Source organism: Argopecten irradians, chromosome 11 (assembly GCF_041381155.1).
Source record: "Argopecten irradians isolate NY chromosome 11, Ai_NY, whole genome shotgun sequence".
Lineage (NCBI taxonomy): Eukaryota > Metazoa > Mollusca > Bivalvia > Pectinida > Pectinidae > Argopecten > Argopecten irradians.
Window position 1 is genome coordinate 1,553,365 of NC_091144.1, and position 18,599 is coordinate 1,571,963.

An 18,599-nucleotide genomic window follows, 5' to 3' on the forward strand; every position below is an offset into this window, starting at 1 on the left:
GGATGGTGGGACTAATCAACGGTAAATTGTACTTTATTCACGTCATTTTGGGATCTCGAAACCCCCGTATTCATACTCTCCTTTAATACAGTTTATCGTAAAATGTGGTTAATAGAAATTGTATACAGTGATAATGATTAGAATTTTCCCCATTTTATAGATGACCTTTATGGAAAATAGCGGGGAAATTTTCAAATACAATTTTAAGATATCTATATACTATTGTTTTTTTATTTGATACCCCCTCCATACATCTTCAATATTTAGCATATTCAGCATTTTAATGACCACATTAGGTCTTCATGGGCAAAGCACATAAACAACATTCATACCATTACTAGTGCGGCGACACCTGAATGAGTGTCGCAGATTAAATGAAGAGACTTGCGAAAGGGAGATAACTCTTGGAGCTATTTCATTATGTTAGGAAATCATAACACAGTAAATTAAAATAGATCTGATTAAAGACAAGAGGCTAATGAGCCTAAACGGTCATGAGTTCGGATAAAGAATGAAAGAGACATAAAACCACTATACAAATTATCATCAGGCTCTTGAAATCAGTCAATGATTATACCAATTTGACCTTTTAATCTTTAAAGAGTTTTTGATTCCATTTTATCTGTGACATTTCTTATGAAAACTGAGCAAATGATACTCATAAATCTGTTTTCCCTATATAAACTAAAGTAAATTTGACCCCCTCCCTAGGGTAAAAATCTGAGACCTAAGGGCCACTAATATATAAAGATTATTTGGTCCCATCATATCTTTGAATTCAGAAGATTTTTATGTTTTTATTTTAGCCATTTTGGTCCCTTTTGGCACCACCCTCTGGCCCCTGGAATTCAACCAGGGAAATACTATCTCAGGCTATTAACTCTTACCAAGTTTGACTCATTTCTGAAAATTGAGCAAATAAATGTATTATCCCTATATAAACTATAGTTAATTTGACCCCCTCCCCTGGGGGGGGGGAGATCTAAAACCACAGGACCTTATAATTCACATTTTCTGTACAAGACCTTGGGACCTTTCATTCTATGAAGAGTGTTTGATTCTACCACATCTGCGATTGAAGAAGATTTTGAAATTTTAGCCATTTTGACTCTTTTTTGTTAAACTGCTATCTCAGGCAAATACAATAGTTCTAACCAGGTTTGACTCATTTTCTATGAAAATTGAGCAAACAATGCTCATAAATGTGTTTTTCCTATTTAAATTATAGTAAATTTGACCCCCTCCCTAGGGGAAAATCTGAGACCCCTGGGCCATGAATTTCACAATTATTGTAGATATAATTTATAATTTTGATTGGCCTTATGCCTTAAAAGGTTTGTGCAAAATTTCATTGAATTGCTTCAGCAGTTTTGGAGAAGAAGTCAAAAATGTAAATTTTTTATGAACATATGACGGACAAAAGGCGATTAGACTTGCTATACCTTACATAGTGTATACTTATAAGGCCCGAAAAAAATGTGTGTTTGGGGTTTCATTTGGCCTCATACATACAAGAAAATCATTATGAATTTCTATGTACCCAGGTAATATCAGGTGTCTAGGCCTCTACTAGGTTCTTGATAAAAAGTTGCTTTAAAGATCATCGTGTATATAGATGTATAATTAACACAAAAAATAATATAGAATAATTTATTTTGCCTTTGGTGCATGCGCAATCAGTACTTCATTCCATATAGGAATATTTCGGGATGCAATTAATTATTTTTCATATTTCTAACTTGAAGTAAAATTGGAAGCTCAAACTTTTCAATGTTGGTAATAGTGTAAAGAAAGTAACTTTTGTAACTGAAGAAAAATACTAAACCGTCTGATCTTATTTTTGATAGTGAGAAAATTCCATTTGTCAGCGGAGGAGAATCTTTAAGATTTTAGCCTATTTGAATCATGTGGCCTTGAATAAAGGTCAAAGTCATTCATTTGAACAAACATAGTAGCCCTTCATCCTTGATCCTAGCATATCATATACATATAGTTATCAGATGACATCATCAGTATGTATGGACAGTAAACAGAGGGTCAGTAAGATTTATAGGGGGCGAGGGCGTAGCCCGTGCCTCCTATACATCTTACTGACCCTCTATGCCTTTATAGGGGGTCAGTAACTGACTATATAACGAATTTATCGCATCGAGGACCATTTATTTGTTTCATTAATTCTTTGTGTCCTATTTGTTTCGTCAAGAATCTGAAATCAAACATCATACTGGTGAATGATAACAAACAATCGCCACTTTTGAAATAAATGGCCTAGGCTACATATATTTATATTTATGCATTTCTTTCAAAAATTTTCAAATATACTGTATAAGGAACCTGCAGAATAAAACTGAAATCAACAATAATTTCGACATTCCTATGTGCACAGTACCGAGTAGGCCTACCTCAATACGACACCAGACCGTCTGTATATTGAAAGCAACACAAACAAGAGTGACACAAACATCCATCTAACATTTTAAGCACAGATTGATCTGTAGGTACGAACACCTCCATTTGTTTATAATCACAGTCTAGAAAACGCTTGAATTGTTACGTTTGACTTTCGCCGCGTCATCAACTTTCAAACTGGCGTAGGGGAAGCAACTCGTATTTAAAAAAATGCATTTCATGTAATTTGAAGTATTAAAACGATTAAAGTTATTTTTACACAAAAATTAACAAGTAATATATAGTTTTACGGTAATGAAGTGGTATATTTAGTTGAAGAGAATGTGTTTAAATTTTGAAGCGAGGGCGAGAGCCGCCATATTGCACCATAATAAAATTTACTGACCCCCTATAAAGTGATAGGGGGTCACCACGTGACGGCTCTCCGCCAATCATTTGGGGACATTTCTGTCCGAGGTGCGATAAGATGTAATAAATACTCGATGACATCACTAATATCAGTACTAATCCTTATTACACTGCTGTTTTGCCAAATATATACTGATTCTGATATATTAATATGACATGATAACAAAGAATTGGAAATATCATGCATATGACATCACAAGGTTTTAATTTTTACCCTGGAAATAAACATTTTCATAAAAAATCATTTAAAAGTCTCCGCTACCAACATTTCATCAAAAAGAATCTGTTGTATAAATAAGAAATTGATAATGATAGATAATTTGGCCTGACCGAACACTCAATCTCTTTAGTCTTACAAACACATAAGTTGTTTAGAGAACAAAACGTCAAAGAGTGTTTTTTATAGAAAAAAAATCACAAAACAACTTAATTGCTATCAGTTTCCATGTATATTGGGCAATTGATTAAAATAACCAGAATTCGTGCTTTATAGATTGTATGACAGCAGAAATCCAATAAGTTATTATCGCATGAGTAAGTTTTTCGAATAAAACAAAAATTGAAGTTCAGCTGAAATAGTTAACATTAACCTTGTACACTTACCCAGAAATTAAGCCAATTACCTCACCTTACCAATCCAACATCATTCCAAAATTTGTTTTCCACCCCTTGTTAGAATTGCGTTTACAGTACTAATCTTTGAAAAATATTTGTGTTGTGTAAAGTTACAGAATTGTAAATCTATTTTTTAAATTCAGTAAAACTGCAGTAAAACATTAAAATGTTGTTACGATAAAATCATGTCATCAATATTAAAACTTACAGATTTCAAAGAGTTCCTTATGTATTATCTTATATGTGTAACAAATTACATAAAATTCAAGCATTTTCAATCAGTGAATACATGGACATGTATTTGTATTTTTGTCAGGAGGGGAGATAACTCCAAAATTGCAGGAGATTTTGAGCACCGGACAGCACTTGCAAAAAGTGATATTTGTTTTCAGAATATAGCTAAATGAAATATTCTTAGTAAAATTTTATGTGCATCTACAATTTTTGTTTGTATAGTGATGATCTATTTGTGGCTTTATATATAGAGAGAGATATATATATTAATTTAAATAATTTATGTTTCAACATTTGGTCTTAGGCTATAATACATGACTTGCTATGTGAGTTTCTACAATTATTTTATGAAAGGCTAGTTCAGGTTCAAGAATCAGAAAAATATTACATTTTTGATATCTTATATTGATGATTTTTTTTTTCAAAATTCCTAGTGATATTTTTTTTCTAAATGAAAAAATATATTTTTTTTAAATAATGTTTATTGAAGAAATTCTCTTAAAAAGAAAATCAAATTTCTTCAGTAGCTGTGTTTATTCTTCATAGACATTTCTTATAATGGAAGAGGTGTTGTTTTTTTTCTTTTTTCTTTTTACATACATACACATGTACCGGTATATGGTCTGATATGTATAAATGTGATTCACTTTTAGTTTTAAAACTTTTTTTATATTATTTAACTTCCGTAACTGTATACATGTAGGCCTGTATATCTCTACATGTAACAGTACATGTAGAACTTACATCTCTTGTCTTTGTTGGGGTTTGTAACTTGTATCCGTCCAGTTACTGTACATCTTCCATTTGGACGTTTTGATGCTCACGGAAAGCCAGAGTACCCAGAGAAAAAAACATGGACCAGGAGTATCTAACAACTTACGGTCACACATTGGATTAAAATTGTGTGAATAACTCGAAGCCAAACCTGGTCTGTTTACATATTTAAAATTCTGAAAACCATGCCTGTTCTGTTTAATATCAATGCTTATGACCCTACTATATCATGTCATCAGTACATGGTATGGTCAAGGAAATCAAAATGTCCTGACTAAGTCAATGAAATTAATTCATAATCTTCACCTTCTGCACATAGTATAATGTATTACGCCTTGTACTGGACTCGTCAAAAGGATATCTCGGACTACATACAAGTGCAAAAAGTTGACACAAGTGAAGCTCCGTGCTATTTTAAGACGGCAGTCGTACACGTAAACAGTTGATGATCAGGACCTGTCAAAAACAAATGTTGCTGCGTCAAGCCATTAACTATGGCTTATGTAATCGTACAATCAAGCAATACACAATACAAGTTGTTTTTCAATTCAATCCATGCACTGTTGCCTAGCCTAACGCTTGATTCAGCCACTGTCATGATCAGATTCGGTACTGCAGTAGGCATACGAAAAACAATCATAATAAGCAACAGCAACCTCAAATATCAGATAGCGTATAATACTAACATCCGACGATAGTGATAGCTTTAACAAGTAAAATACATAACTAGGCCTACTTACTGATACCTATTGCCGATTGTAACTTGAAAAGCGAGGCGGCTTTCAACATCAATCCGAATCGGTTCAAAGCGGATATACAAGTGACAAAACGTTACCATGTACATTCTTTCTACCAGGTGGCGCTGATCGTCTAGCATTCCTTTGTGCGGTTGAACGCCCCAAATAGCACAATTTCATCAATACACGCAACCCCCAACAAATATTTGGATAGGATTGCATAACTTATAAAACGTTTTATAAATTTAAGTAAGTATATAATAAAATGAACAGAATTTTCATAAATACGATCAATTTGTGAATGGTCCACAATCGTTCAGAATAGCTTTGAAGGAAGGTGGCCCACAAGTCAAGAAATCTCGTCTGCCGTGGAGATTTACTGGGAACCTGCGAAATGCTACCAATTTCCAAGACCGTCTTGTGGTCGTTCTGCATAATATTTTCAAAAACCAAAGACGCCGTTTTATTCAGAATAACTTAAATTTGTAATGCGTAGAATCTCAGTTTGTCACCTTTTAGCGTTTGTTCGCTAGGTCGAATTAAACAGACACTATCGATGAAAATGTAGATTTTTGCATGTTTGACCCAAAATTTCTCCCTCGAATGAGTTTTCGTAGTTATGAAAATAAAAGATCACGCCAAAATTTATCAGGATGCAAAATTTCAGCAAATTCGTACCTATGATTCCTTATTACCCAAATCGCGGTTATATGAGTGTTGGTAGGTTAAATTAGCCGTGTAAACATTTCGGTCAAGAACGATAACTCCGTTATCGCTCTTTCTCTTCATTCAATATTTAGAACAATTCCGACCTTGGCCCTGCAGATACCTGATGCTCCTATTGCATGATCGTAAAAGGCGACTAAATTTAGGATCTTATCTTTTCTCTTCTTCCTAAGTAGCGTTGATCTTCCTTATTTCTCCCTTGACACCGCCTAATTGTTTGGCCTTTTGTTGAGCGGTTGCCTATGTGAGATTGGCTCTGGGTTCTGTCGCCTAGCCTAGACACAAAAAGGGGTAGTTTCTACTCCTGCTTAGATTAGCATACAGGGAGTAGGACGACTGGTTCTACATCTACATTTTTTATGGTATTTGATGATATTGACAATATGGAAAAGACCTCGTTAAAATTTGATATGTACAAACTGTGTGAATAGAAATTGACTTTTGGATGTATTGTATATTTACAGTGACTGCTTAAAAAAGAGCAGAGTTCCACTATACACGAAGACACAACACGAATATACCGCAGTCTCCCAAAACACGCACTTCAAACACGCTACACACAGCATACATGGGAGGCCGTCCTTACATGACCCTGGCTGTTAATAGGACGTTAAAACGATCAAACAAACAAGCAAACAAACATGCCTCTTCATTGACCTTCTTCTTGTAAATCATCATAGTCCGTAATGTCTCCTGTGTTTGTGAAATTTACGCTAGACATTCTCCACAAGCAGCAGAACAAGCTAGTGCTTGTTTCGACAAGTACATCGCATGCTATCACAGTGCTGTTTGTAATTGCAATGGATGATTTTCAAAAGTTACTTTGGCGCAGGCGCAGCTTTTATGTAGACTGGGAACATTTCGTTGTCCTTGATTTCCCAGCCATAGTTTAGGATATCCAAAATGTTTCCTTTCTTTAGGCACTGATGATATACGCGAAGACTTGGCACATACTTGTTCATGTTTTGCACGACTTAAATATAAGATAATATGCACTACCTGTATTATGATAAAGAAGTAGATATGTGTTCTCTCCAGGACCACAGTATATTCAACCTTGTTGCATGCATTTGCGGTCAGTGCAATAGTTAAATCGGCATTTTCACCATCTTGGGTACAATCAATTGAATTTTACTGACAATGATGACGGAGTTGGTCAATGAATCTCCATTTATTAATAACTTTCCCAAGAAAATGTTCACCCCTACACCCGAATGTCATGTATAGGTGAAAATTAATATGGGGTAATTTGATGCCTTTTGTACGGCTCATGTGTGCTGGTCCGTGTTCGGTAAGAACATTAATGAATACATCTATCAATATTCAATGGTTATTATTATCTTTTGTAATTATATTTGCACAAAATGGTAAAGGAATACAAACCTTAAAGGTGTTAATAACAATACCGTGTAATCAGATATAGATGTACTACCAGCACTTTACAAGAAACAGAATGTTTTCCCCTATAGTACATGTACATACTATAGAGAATATCAATTTACCAATTTAGTGTTTAATACCACTGTGTAAATGCAATTAACGCATATAATGTTAATCATATCTAAAGGAGAAGGTACGTTAAGACTCGAATATGGCCTCAAAATTAATTCTCCCGTTAAGAACAACATATTTTGCCATATAACAGTTGAATACATTTGCTAACACATCACATCCCGAAAACATCCCACATGTGCTAATTATGTTCACTATGACGTCATCAACATGCAGTTTCCCGCCATTTTTCACAAAAATCCTTGAAAAATCATACTTTTTGAGTGGCTTTCTCTAAAAATGAATGTGACCGCCTTCGTGGAGCAGAAAGAGATTTTCACACGTTGTGTATCGTGTATTTACGCATATCCATGCAAAATATGAAATTGCTCTAAGGTAGCGGCCAAATCCATTTCAAGCCTTTTCTAACCTAAAGATGATGAATTTCTAGCAAAATTTGGCGAAAAGAGGAAAATCATCAATTTGATGACGTCATAGGTGGAGCACATCGTGTACATGGTTAAAAAAGGTTATGTTTTGATGAATGGCAAGTATGAGAGTATTTATTGATGTGAAATTGATGTGGATCAGAGTTAATATTTTTCGGCCTGAAAAATTAAGGCCAAATACTGGTCCTATCATATCTACTCCTTTAGGTTCAAACACCTTCTTTGAATAACCTTTCTCCTGCAAATTGGGCATCGTCTTCTGGCGCAATCCATACATGCACTCAAACAGTCTGGTGTTCCATCTAAACAGATAATACATTCTACAAAGAGAAAAACAAAAAATGAAATAACTTTAATTTCACTCTAGAAATGGAGCCGAATGAACTTAAATGACAATATTTGATTGGCCAATACGTTTCTCAGAAGTATTCATCAACTGCGATGTCAACCCCGAAATCGGCGGCAAAAAGCACGCTAGGTTACTGGACTCAGTCCAGATACCTCTCGCGGGTCCAGTAACCTTTGTCAAAAATAGATCGAGGAAAACTCCCTTGAAATGTGACGTCATAATGACTTTTGACGTCAAGTCGTACCCAAATATAGCGTAACAGGAGTTTCCCTCATTCAATGACGTCGGGATAATCTATTGTGACGTCAATATCATAGTCGGCAACATATATAGCGGAAGGCAGCAAGTTTACTGCGATCAACGGTGACAACTGCAAACTTCAATTTATGGAAAACGTTCAAGAATGCCAGACGGGCTGCGGTTGATACAATATTCCAGTTCTACCAGTCTAAACCGTTAGCAAGAAGCATTTGGATATTTACTATATACTACATGTAATTGCTTTTGTAAACAGAAAGTTTGCAAATATCATCTTGTTTTTTGTAGTTTTAAAAGTATTTTTGAAGAGCCGGGTTAATATCATGTAAGTGTCATATAATAAAACAGTTATCGACCTATTTTCAGGTGGATACTTTGTTTGTTTGTTTGATTAATTAACGTCCTATTAACAGCTATGGTCATGTAAGGACGGCCTCCGATGTATGCGGTGTGTTGCGTATATATTGTGCGAGGTGCGTGTTTTGGGAGACTGCGGTAAATTCATGTTATGTCTTCTTGTATAGAGGACCTATTGCTCTTTTTATAGTGTTATATGCACACCAAGCAACACACCCACCCGGTCACATTATACTGACAACGGGCGTACCAATCGTCCCACTCCTTGTTTGCTGAGCGCTAAGCAGGAGCAGAAACTACCACTTTTATAGACGTTGGTGTGTCTCGGCCAGGGGACAGTACAAAGAGCCTTCCTCAATCTAATGGTGACAAAACACCATATGTGTATTCCGAAATGTTAATTGTTTGTCTTCTAATACAAGTACTTCAGTCAATGATTGAATACCAATACCAGTATTTTTTTCATGAAAATATCTAGTCTCCTATTGAATAAACATTTGTAACATCCCCATGCGATCGTTTCAGTGATGCAGTGTAGCACTTATGAATCTTGATTGTATCTTACCGAGTGTCTAGAACACAACTCTCCGCAGAAAATATCAAGAGGAAGGAGAAAGGGGGCACCCCAGAACCTAATAACATCGGATCCATAGCCGGGCATGTTCCCAATCTAACACACAGCAGACTCCATAAAATGTCTGCTTTTGCGTCTTACCTATTTTATTCGTGATGAAATGTTGATATGTGGCGCAGGCGTTACGGAGATGTATTGCCTTACTCAAAATAATGGTGCTCTATGCTGTACATTGTCTGTATATAGGAAAGTGTTACCATACCTATGTAGCGGGATTGGACTGGGTTGATCATCGGTGATTAGGTAGCTCAGTCGGTAGAGCACTCGGCTAGTATTCTGAGGGTTCCGGGTTCGAATCCCGGTCTGGCCGCTACATTTTCTCCTCTCCTGTTACAGAATTGGCGCCCAACTACATAACCCACGATGGTGGTGTTTGGAAGGGTCTCGTGTGTCTTCGAGGGCGAAGACTTCGAGAAAGGAAGGAGGAGTGTAGCGGGATTGGACTGGGTCGATCATCGGTGACCAGGTAGCTCAGTCGGTAGAGCACTCGGCTAGTATTCTGAGGGTCCCGGGTTCGAATCCCGGTCTGGCCGCTACATTTTCTCCTCTCCTGTTACACCTATATACAACATGTGCATGTGACAGGAACCTCCAAACACAGCCATATCATAAATATATAGGATTACATGGCATCATATGTAGGTTCCGCAGTCTTGATCAAGCCTACTGGCTATCTGCATGGCGTCCTAGTAACATAGTTGCGTAATAACAATAATGACGTAAGGGGGTAACAAACGTTTGTTCTCATTGTGACATTTTAAAGAGACAATTCAGTGAGGCTAATTCTGTTACATAACCACGAAGAAAATATGACATAGGTGCATTGTTCTACATTCCTTGTGAAACATATAATAAGAAATATTGACACATATCACGACGTTAAGTATTTTGATTGATACCGTTGAAATTCCAAATCGTTGATCAATACTATTATGCAGGTACAATATGTACGCTGTACCTATACCCAAGATAAAGCCGCGCACGTTAAACATATGCAATACATACCCATATTCTACTGCAAGAGCGATATGAGTAGTTCTAGACAAAAAATCGTTACTACACAGGCAAGGGGCAGGGTTCGGCATACAAGCCATCAAACCACTATGGCGGACAGTAAGAGAGTTTGAAGATATCACATACATTTAACTACATTGAGGTTTTCTGGCATATTACAATAAAACGAAATAATCTAGTTACCATTAGAACTGGTTTGTTTCCGAAATATGCGCAAATTTTAATGTACTCCTACATTTAATTGTCCCTTTAAATCTATTTTGATTTAGTTTTGGTACAAATACTTTGATGAAAGTGTCTTCCTTTCTTTTTCGTTTGCTATTGCACAAGCTTATCATCTTGTGAAAAGGAACAATTTTAATGTTTCGTTTTGTATATTAAATTGATTAATTAATGTCCTATTAACACCGAGGAACATACAATTACGGCCTCCCGTGCATGCGTCGTGTAGCGCGTGTGAAGTGCGAGGTGCGTGTTTAATGAGACTGCGATACGTTCGTGTTGTGTCTTCTTGTGTAGTGGGACTGTTGCCATTTTTGTGCTGCTTGCAACGCAAGAGCGACACTTAGGTATCACTATGTCGGCGTCCGGGAAACGGTTTCCGTGCGATAACTTAATTAGTTATTGTCCGATTGCTACCAAATTTGTTTTATTGCTTTATATCAATTTCGAATGAGATCGATAATGATCAAATTCCGTCAATATTTGCAAAAGTTACAGGACTTTAAAATTGTCAAAACAGATAAATCCATGGTTTCCGCTCGATAACTTCAATATCCTTTTTCCAACTTCAACCAAAATCTGTTAATTCTTTATATCAATGAGATCTCAAATGGGTTCCATAATAATCAAAATCCGTCTATATTTGCGAGAGTTACGGGACTTTAAAATTGTCAAAACAGATAAATCCATGGTTTCCGCTCGATAACTTTAGTATTTATTGTCCGCTTTCAACCAAATTTGGTAAATTGCTTTATATCAATGCGATCTTAGATGGGATCGGTACTGATCAAAATCCGTCAATATTTGCATGAGTTTAGGGACTTTGAAACTGTCAAAACTTGATTTCCGCTCAATAAATTTATTATTTATTGTCCGATTTCAACCAAATTTTGTGTATTGCTTTATATAAATGTGATCTTAGATGGGTTTGATACTGGCCAAAATACATCAATATTGCAAGAGTGACAGTACTTGATAACGTCACCTAATTATTAACAAGATGATGCTGGTTAGGCCACACATTCACTTCCGTGAAATTCTTGTCATAGTGCTATATTACTGAAGCATGCCGCCGAAGACTACAAGCAACATACCACACCCGGTCACATTATACTGACAACGGGTGAACCAGTCTTCCCACCCCCGTTATGCTGAGCGCTTAGGTCATTATCTCGTGCGTCATCAATCTGTGAAATAAAAACAAAATGTCATTATTTTATATGCATGTAAAACAATGTCAATGCATACATTTGTCTTGTCTTGTTTTCACAAATATATGTCCGGTTATTTGTCTCTAACAAAACTAGAAAACTACATATAACGTACGAGGACCTAAGTCGTCATTTCCAGTCATACATGTACTTTAGCTACATTTGTTTGTTTTATTAATTTACAACTAGGTTCATGTAAGGACGCGATGTGTAGTTGAGTAGAAGTGTATTCATTGGTGTGTGTTTTGAGAGACTGCGGTTTTTTCGTGTTGTGTCTTCTTGTATAGTGAAATCTTGCCCTGAAGTAACACCGCCCCCCTCCCCCCCCCCCAACAAAAAAAAATAAAAAAAAAACAAATCGGTCACATTTTACCGACAACAAACAAACCAGTCGTCCCACTCCCTTATGAGCTGAGTGCTAAGTAGGAACAGAAACTACCACTAATAGACTTTGGTGTGTCTCGGCCAGGGTACAAGAGGCCAGAGCATACGTCACTAGGGCGAGCGCAGCGGTCAACCAGAGACCAAAAGTGATTCGGTGTCAAGGGTTCGTTTGTTTGCTTAATTGACGTCCTATGAACAGCCAGGGTAATTATACGATGTATAGATGTGTGAAGTGCATGTTTTGAAAGAATGTGGTATGTTCGTGTAGCGTTTTCTTGTTAAGTGGACCGGTTGCCCTTTCAAAGTGATCACATAATACTGACAATGGGCAAACCAGTCATCCTACTCCCTATATACCGAGTGCTAAGGAGAAACATAAACTACCACTTTTAGAGACTATGGTTCGTTTCGGCCAGGGCACAGAACCCAAAGCCTTTTTTACAGGAACGAGCGAACAACAGAAGGCAAACATAAGGCGGTGTCAAGCGTTAGCAGGCAAGAAGAAAGTCGGTTAGGAAGACGAGAAAAAGAAAAGCATCCTAAATTTAGTAGCCTTTGACGATTATGCAATAGGGGCAACAGGTACAATTTCAACGCGGCAGATATCCAATAATTAAACAATTCAATATATCATAAAGTCAAATGCAATTAAATATGTAATAGTAAAGGTTTTAATCAATTCTGCGAGTTTTATTTCCAGTTTCGCATTTCATTATTTTTTGTAGAATTGGCGTGGTTTACTATTAAGCCGACGAAATGTGTTCTCCTTATAGATGGCGGTCATACTTGTGTGGAGAGCCCTGTACTAGGTCTCAGCCGACAACACATGATAGCCAACACAAAGATTCACCCACACCGAAATATTCCCATGGAGACTTAATCAATACAAAGCTTTTGTGTGGTCAAGCAAATTTTACCCAGTTTATATTAATAAAGAATTGATTTATTGAAATACGTAAAACGACACCGAGACACTTAGGGAACACCATTGACGGGTCATTCATAGACAGACGGCATACAGACCGTATTGCTGCCAAAGCCACTGGTCTTAAAGGCATCCATCCTGGTCGAATGTACAACAGCTTGGATGTCATATATCATGAACTATTGTTGTTTTTTAAACTAACGTCCAATTAAACAGACAGGGCCATTCAAGGATGGCATCCCATATATGCCGTGTGTTGCGTGCTTTGGGAGACCGCGGTATAAGTGTAACAGTTCCACTGTACAAGAAGACGCAACACAAATATACCACAGTCTCGCACAACGCGAACCCGCACTGTATACATTGGAGGTCATCCTTACACGACGCTAACTGTTAATAGGACGTTAATTAATCAAACAAAAACAAATTGTGCCGTGTTTCACCCTCCCATCGAAGCTTGCTGTCGAAAAACATCAAACAACACACCCAACGCGGTCACATTACCGTGAATTTGGATTTCTTTTGGCGTTTGGCACGAAGGCGCCAAAACTTGGAACATCAACATTTGACTACATATTTATTTGTGTGTTAGGATCAATACAACCTAGTGATCACTTATGTGAACATGACAACCTTATGATAAATTATGTGAACAATTTAATCACCCCTTTTTATACCGAAACTGCAAAATTTTCCAATTTACGGTATACTGTCGAAATTAAAATCGGTTGCCTGTACCTGCTGCCTCTATTACATGATCGTAAAGGCGACTAAAATTAGGATTTGGTCTGATAATGTGTTTTATCATTTGCCGAACGTCATTACGGACGATTGGTGGTGTATGAGCCAGGACAGTTCTTACCAAAACATAGTTAAAATACAATTTATATACATACGTTCTGTTTCATTAAATCGCTAATAGTGGTCAACTAAAATTTGAAACTTTTCCTCTTGGCATTGTCCATGAAATTACTTTTTGAAAAAAATTGCCAATATGTAAGAAAGTAATTGAATGATTGTTTGGATGTTGGGTATCCAAACCAATATGTAAACCCAATAATAAGAAATGCATCATTTATGTCATAAATTTGTGTGCTTTGGCTGTTGCTGTTAATCGAACCAGAGGTTGATAGTCTGTGGTAATACAAACTATGTCATTTTTACTACTCGGCCACTGCGTCCCGAACTGTTCGACAGAACACGAACTACTCTTTACTTTGTTTAGTCCTACCACATCACTGTGTCACTGCCCTGGGTTTGTTAGCAGATAAACTACTCCATACAAGCCGTTGTGTCCGCCAGAAATGTCACTTTTGTGTTTCTCATTGATAAGATTATTAAAGATTGTAGTTTGATGATCTGATACCATCTAGCGGCAATGCTAAGTTTTCAAAAGGTTTAAGTATCACGCATCATAATGGCGACGCTGATAGCCAAGGTCGCCGTGCTATTACTGTTATTTGAAGCCGTTAAGAGTATCATGCTAGTAACTTTGAGTGTGCAACCCTTTTTGCAGTATTGGTGATTGTTTCGCGAGACAACAGTATATTCGTGCTGTCTTAACTGAGCGTTAAGCAAGAATAAACATTAATATCAACATGAATCGATGTCGTGTCGACAAGTGGACAAATCCGAACGTTTTCATCACTGGAGAAGACACACATTGATATGTGATAATTGGTTGGTTAGGGTATTATACTTTACGTCCTATCAACTGCTTTCATGTTCGGACAGCCTCCCTTGTCTATCATATGTTGTTAACGACATTAATAGTCTGACTTTATTAAGGTAAAAAATCCTCGAACCTGATGTCTTTTCAAGGCGTTAGGTTTTGGTTTCAGCTTCTTTAGCAACGGCTACTTCAAAAGATTCATCAGCAACTTCATAAAGGTGTATGCTTGTCCTCTAAATTCATCATGTCAACGATACAGTTGATAACCTCCATTATTAACATATCCGTCCACTGACCTATTCCATCAGCAGCACCCTTATCTTGGTCGGCTTCCAAAACGTTTCAGGAAGCTTCAATAAATGTATATTTGAAAAGGAGCTAAGATATTGTGTTTGTATCGGGGTCTATCACTACAGGTAGGACCTAAGAATTGTACCTGCTTCTCCTATTGGCGACTCAAAAGGATATGATCTTTCTTTCTTTCTCATACATGCAACGCGCCGCATGCATGGAAGACCATACATGACCATGGCTGTTAATAGGAAGTTAATTAATCAAACAAACAAATCTAAAGTGAGATTTACTCATTTGAAATGTTGTTAATGGAATGATTTGAAACTGAAAATATTGATAGCATCAAGCTAGAATAGACATTTACTTCCTAACGTCTCCCTTGACATCACCTCACGATTTACCTTCTGTTGAGCGCTTAACCTTGGGAGGTTGGCTTTGCCTCTGGCCGAGACACACCATGTGGTATATAAAAGTGTTAGTGTCTGCTCCGGCTTTGAGCTCAGCATTAGGGGATTGGGACGACTGGTTCGCCCGCTGTCATTATAATGTGACCGTGTGCGTTGCTTGATGTCTTCGGCGGCATGTGTCAGTGTTATAGCACTATAAAAAGGGCATGAGTTCCACTGTACAAAATGATTAAACACGCATATAACCCATACTCCCAAACCACGCACCCACACTTCATACATGCAACACACTGCATACGTGGGAGGCCGTCCTTACATGGCTTTGTCCTTTATCAATTGTTTGTGCTGCCATTATCACATGATCGTAAACGACGACAAAATCTAGGGCCTTATAGTTTCTCTTCTTCCTGCCTAAATATACAGGTAGGGCGTTAGAATTGTATCTGCTGCCCCTATTGCATGATCGTGAAAGGCGACTAAATTTAGGATATTATCTTTTCTCTTTTAACTGACTATCTTTCCTAATGTCTTCCTTGGCACCGCCTCACTTTTGGCCTTGAGTTGAGCGCTCGGCCCTGTGAGGAAGGCTCTGGGTTCTGTCCCCTGGCTGAAATAAACCAAAATCTATAAAAGGGGTAGTTTCAGCTCCTGCTTGGCGCTCAGCATACAGGGAGTTGGACGACTGGTTCGCCCATTGTCCATGGAATGTGGTTTTTAGTTTAAATAAATTTTATTTTAACAAAAGACAAATGGATTGGACAAAAGTTATTACAACTTACTGACGTCCTTTCCGAACACATAAATATATATATTACAATGATATTTTGTCACGTAATAGCTTAAGATGGAATGTGTTGTTTGGTGTCTTCGGCGGCGTGCTTCAGTGATATACATGCAGCACTATTAAAAGGGCAACAGTTCCACTATACAAGATGAAACAACACGAACAAACCGCAGTCTCCCAGGACACGCACCTCATACATGCTACTTACTACATGCATGGGAGGCCGTCCTTACCTGACGTTGGCTGTTAATAAGACGTTAAAATAAACAAACAAACAAAGCCTAAATATACACCTGAGAAGTCAAAATGTTCTTGTATTAAATCGATAGGACGTTAATTGAATCAAACAGGCTGTTAATAGGACGTTAATAAATCAAACAAACAAACAAATGTAGCCGCGGGGCAATTTGCTATTTGGCGGACTACATCGGGTATTGTCTTACTGTCAAGCAGGTAAGGACATCCGTTAAATGGCTTGTGATTGTGGGAACCCTATACACATGTGTTCTGGGTTTTTATTGACATCTCCATATAAAATGATTTAAAAGCAAAAGGAAATAAAATATCCATAGTCAGACTTGAGAATAAAACAAATGTATATTTTACATTATATAAGGTATTACATATACATATATATTATATCGAACATATGTAAACATTAATACAGGATGACTTAATTAGTAACAAAAAAAAAATATTCGAGAGAAGTACTGTAATTACGAAAGCATGGCATGTAGCAATCTTTCATATTTTTAAGGTGTTTCACCGATTCGAATCTATAGGTTTACAGCATGACCACACTAGATATACTTATATATATATCACTGAGTATATCTTTTAAAGGGTACAAAATATACATCATTTGTAATGCAAATAGGTTCATTCTAAAGCCGCCTCGGCTTGAGTGTAGGAACGAAGTAACACTTTATGTGGTTACTTTTTTCAATGATATGACAAATGTTCATATATTATGCTATTTATATCTCGGTATGATATACAAAAGGATTATGCACCAATGACGCTAATATTTTTTAGGATTTAGTATAATTTTGAAATAGTGAATTTAATGTTGCACAGTACTGTATTTTAGAAACAAAAACAGAAATATCATTGATATTTTTCTGCTTAATCCAGTTAAAGTTATGATGAAGTTTCCAAGACAACAACATGGATTTTTTTCAATTTAAGTTCGTTACCGTTACTACAATATAAAAGAACTGACCATCATCCACATTTTATTTTTACTCAAAATAACCCGTGTCTTCCCGTGTTTACATCATTACCCCAGAACCTTAAAGAACACGCTACCTCTGTATGTATTCATGCTGAATTTTGAGATTTTCATCGTAACAAGATTGTGTTACATTGTACTGTTAAATTCCCAGAACTTTAGATAGTATGCTATCCAAATCTCTGAAATAACCAAGGATTCATAAGTCATTCACGTCCTTATTCAGCCTGCTCAGAACATCATTTTGATACCGTCATCCAAATGAACTAATTATCTAATCTAAAGTTTTTGGCGGCATGCTCCAATGATAGCACTGTAAAAAGGACAACAGTTCCACTATACAAATTATGAATATACCGCAGTCTCCCAAACCACGCACCTCGCACAACATACACGCAACACGCCACATATATGGAAGGCCGTCCTTAAATGGCCATAGCTGTTTATAGGGCATTAAATAATCAAACAAAAAAATATAACCTTATCTAAAGAGCGATTTACGCGTTTGAAATGTTGTTAATGGGATGTTTTGAAACCGAAACTGTTTAGATACAAAATGTACCAACGCTAGAAAAAGCATTTACTAAAAGCAACTCAAATTGTAGACCCAGGGATTTGTATGTGATCACTTATAAATCCTTGGCAGACCTAGGATATTATCTTTTCTATTCTTCCTGACTGACTTTATCCTTCCTAATGCCTCCCTTGGCACCGCCTCACTTTTGGCCTTGAGTTGAGCGTTCGCCCCTGTGAGGAAGGCTCTGGGTTCTGTCCCCTGGCCGAGACACACCAAAGTCTGTAAAAATGGTAGTTTCTGCTCCTGCTTAGCGCTCAGCAAAAAGGGAGTGGGACGACTGGTTCACCCGTTGTCAGTATAATGTGACCGGGTGGGGTGTGTTGCTTGGTGTCTTCAGCGGCATGCTTCAGTGATATAGCACTATAAAAAGGGCAACAGTTCCACTATACAAGAAGACACAACATGAATATACCGCAGTCTCCCGAAACACGCACCTC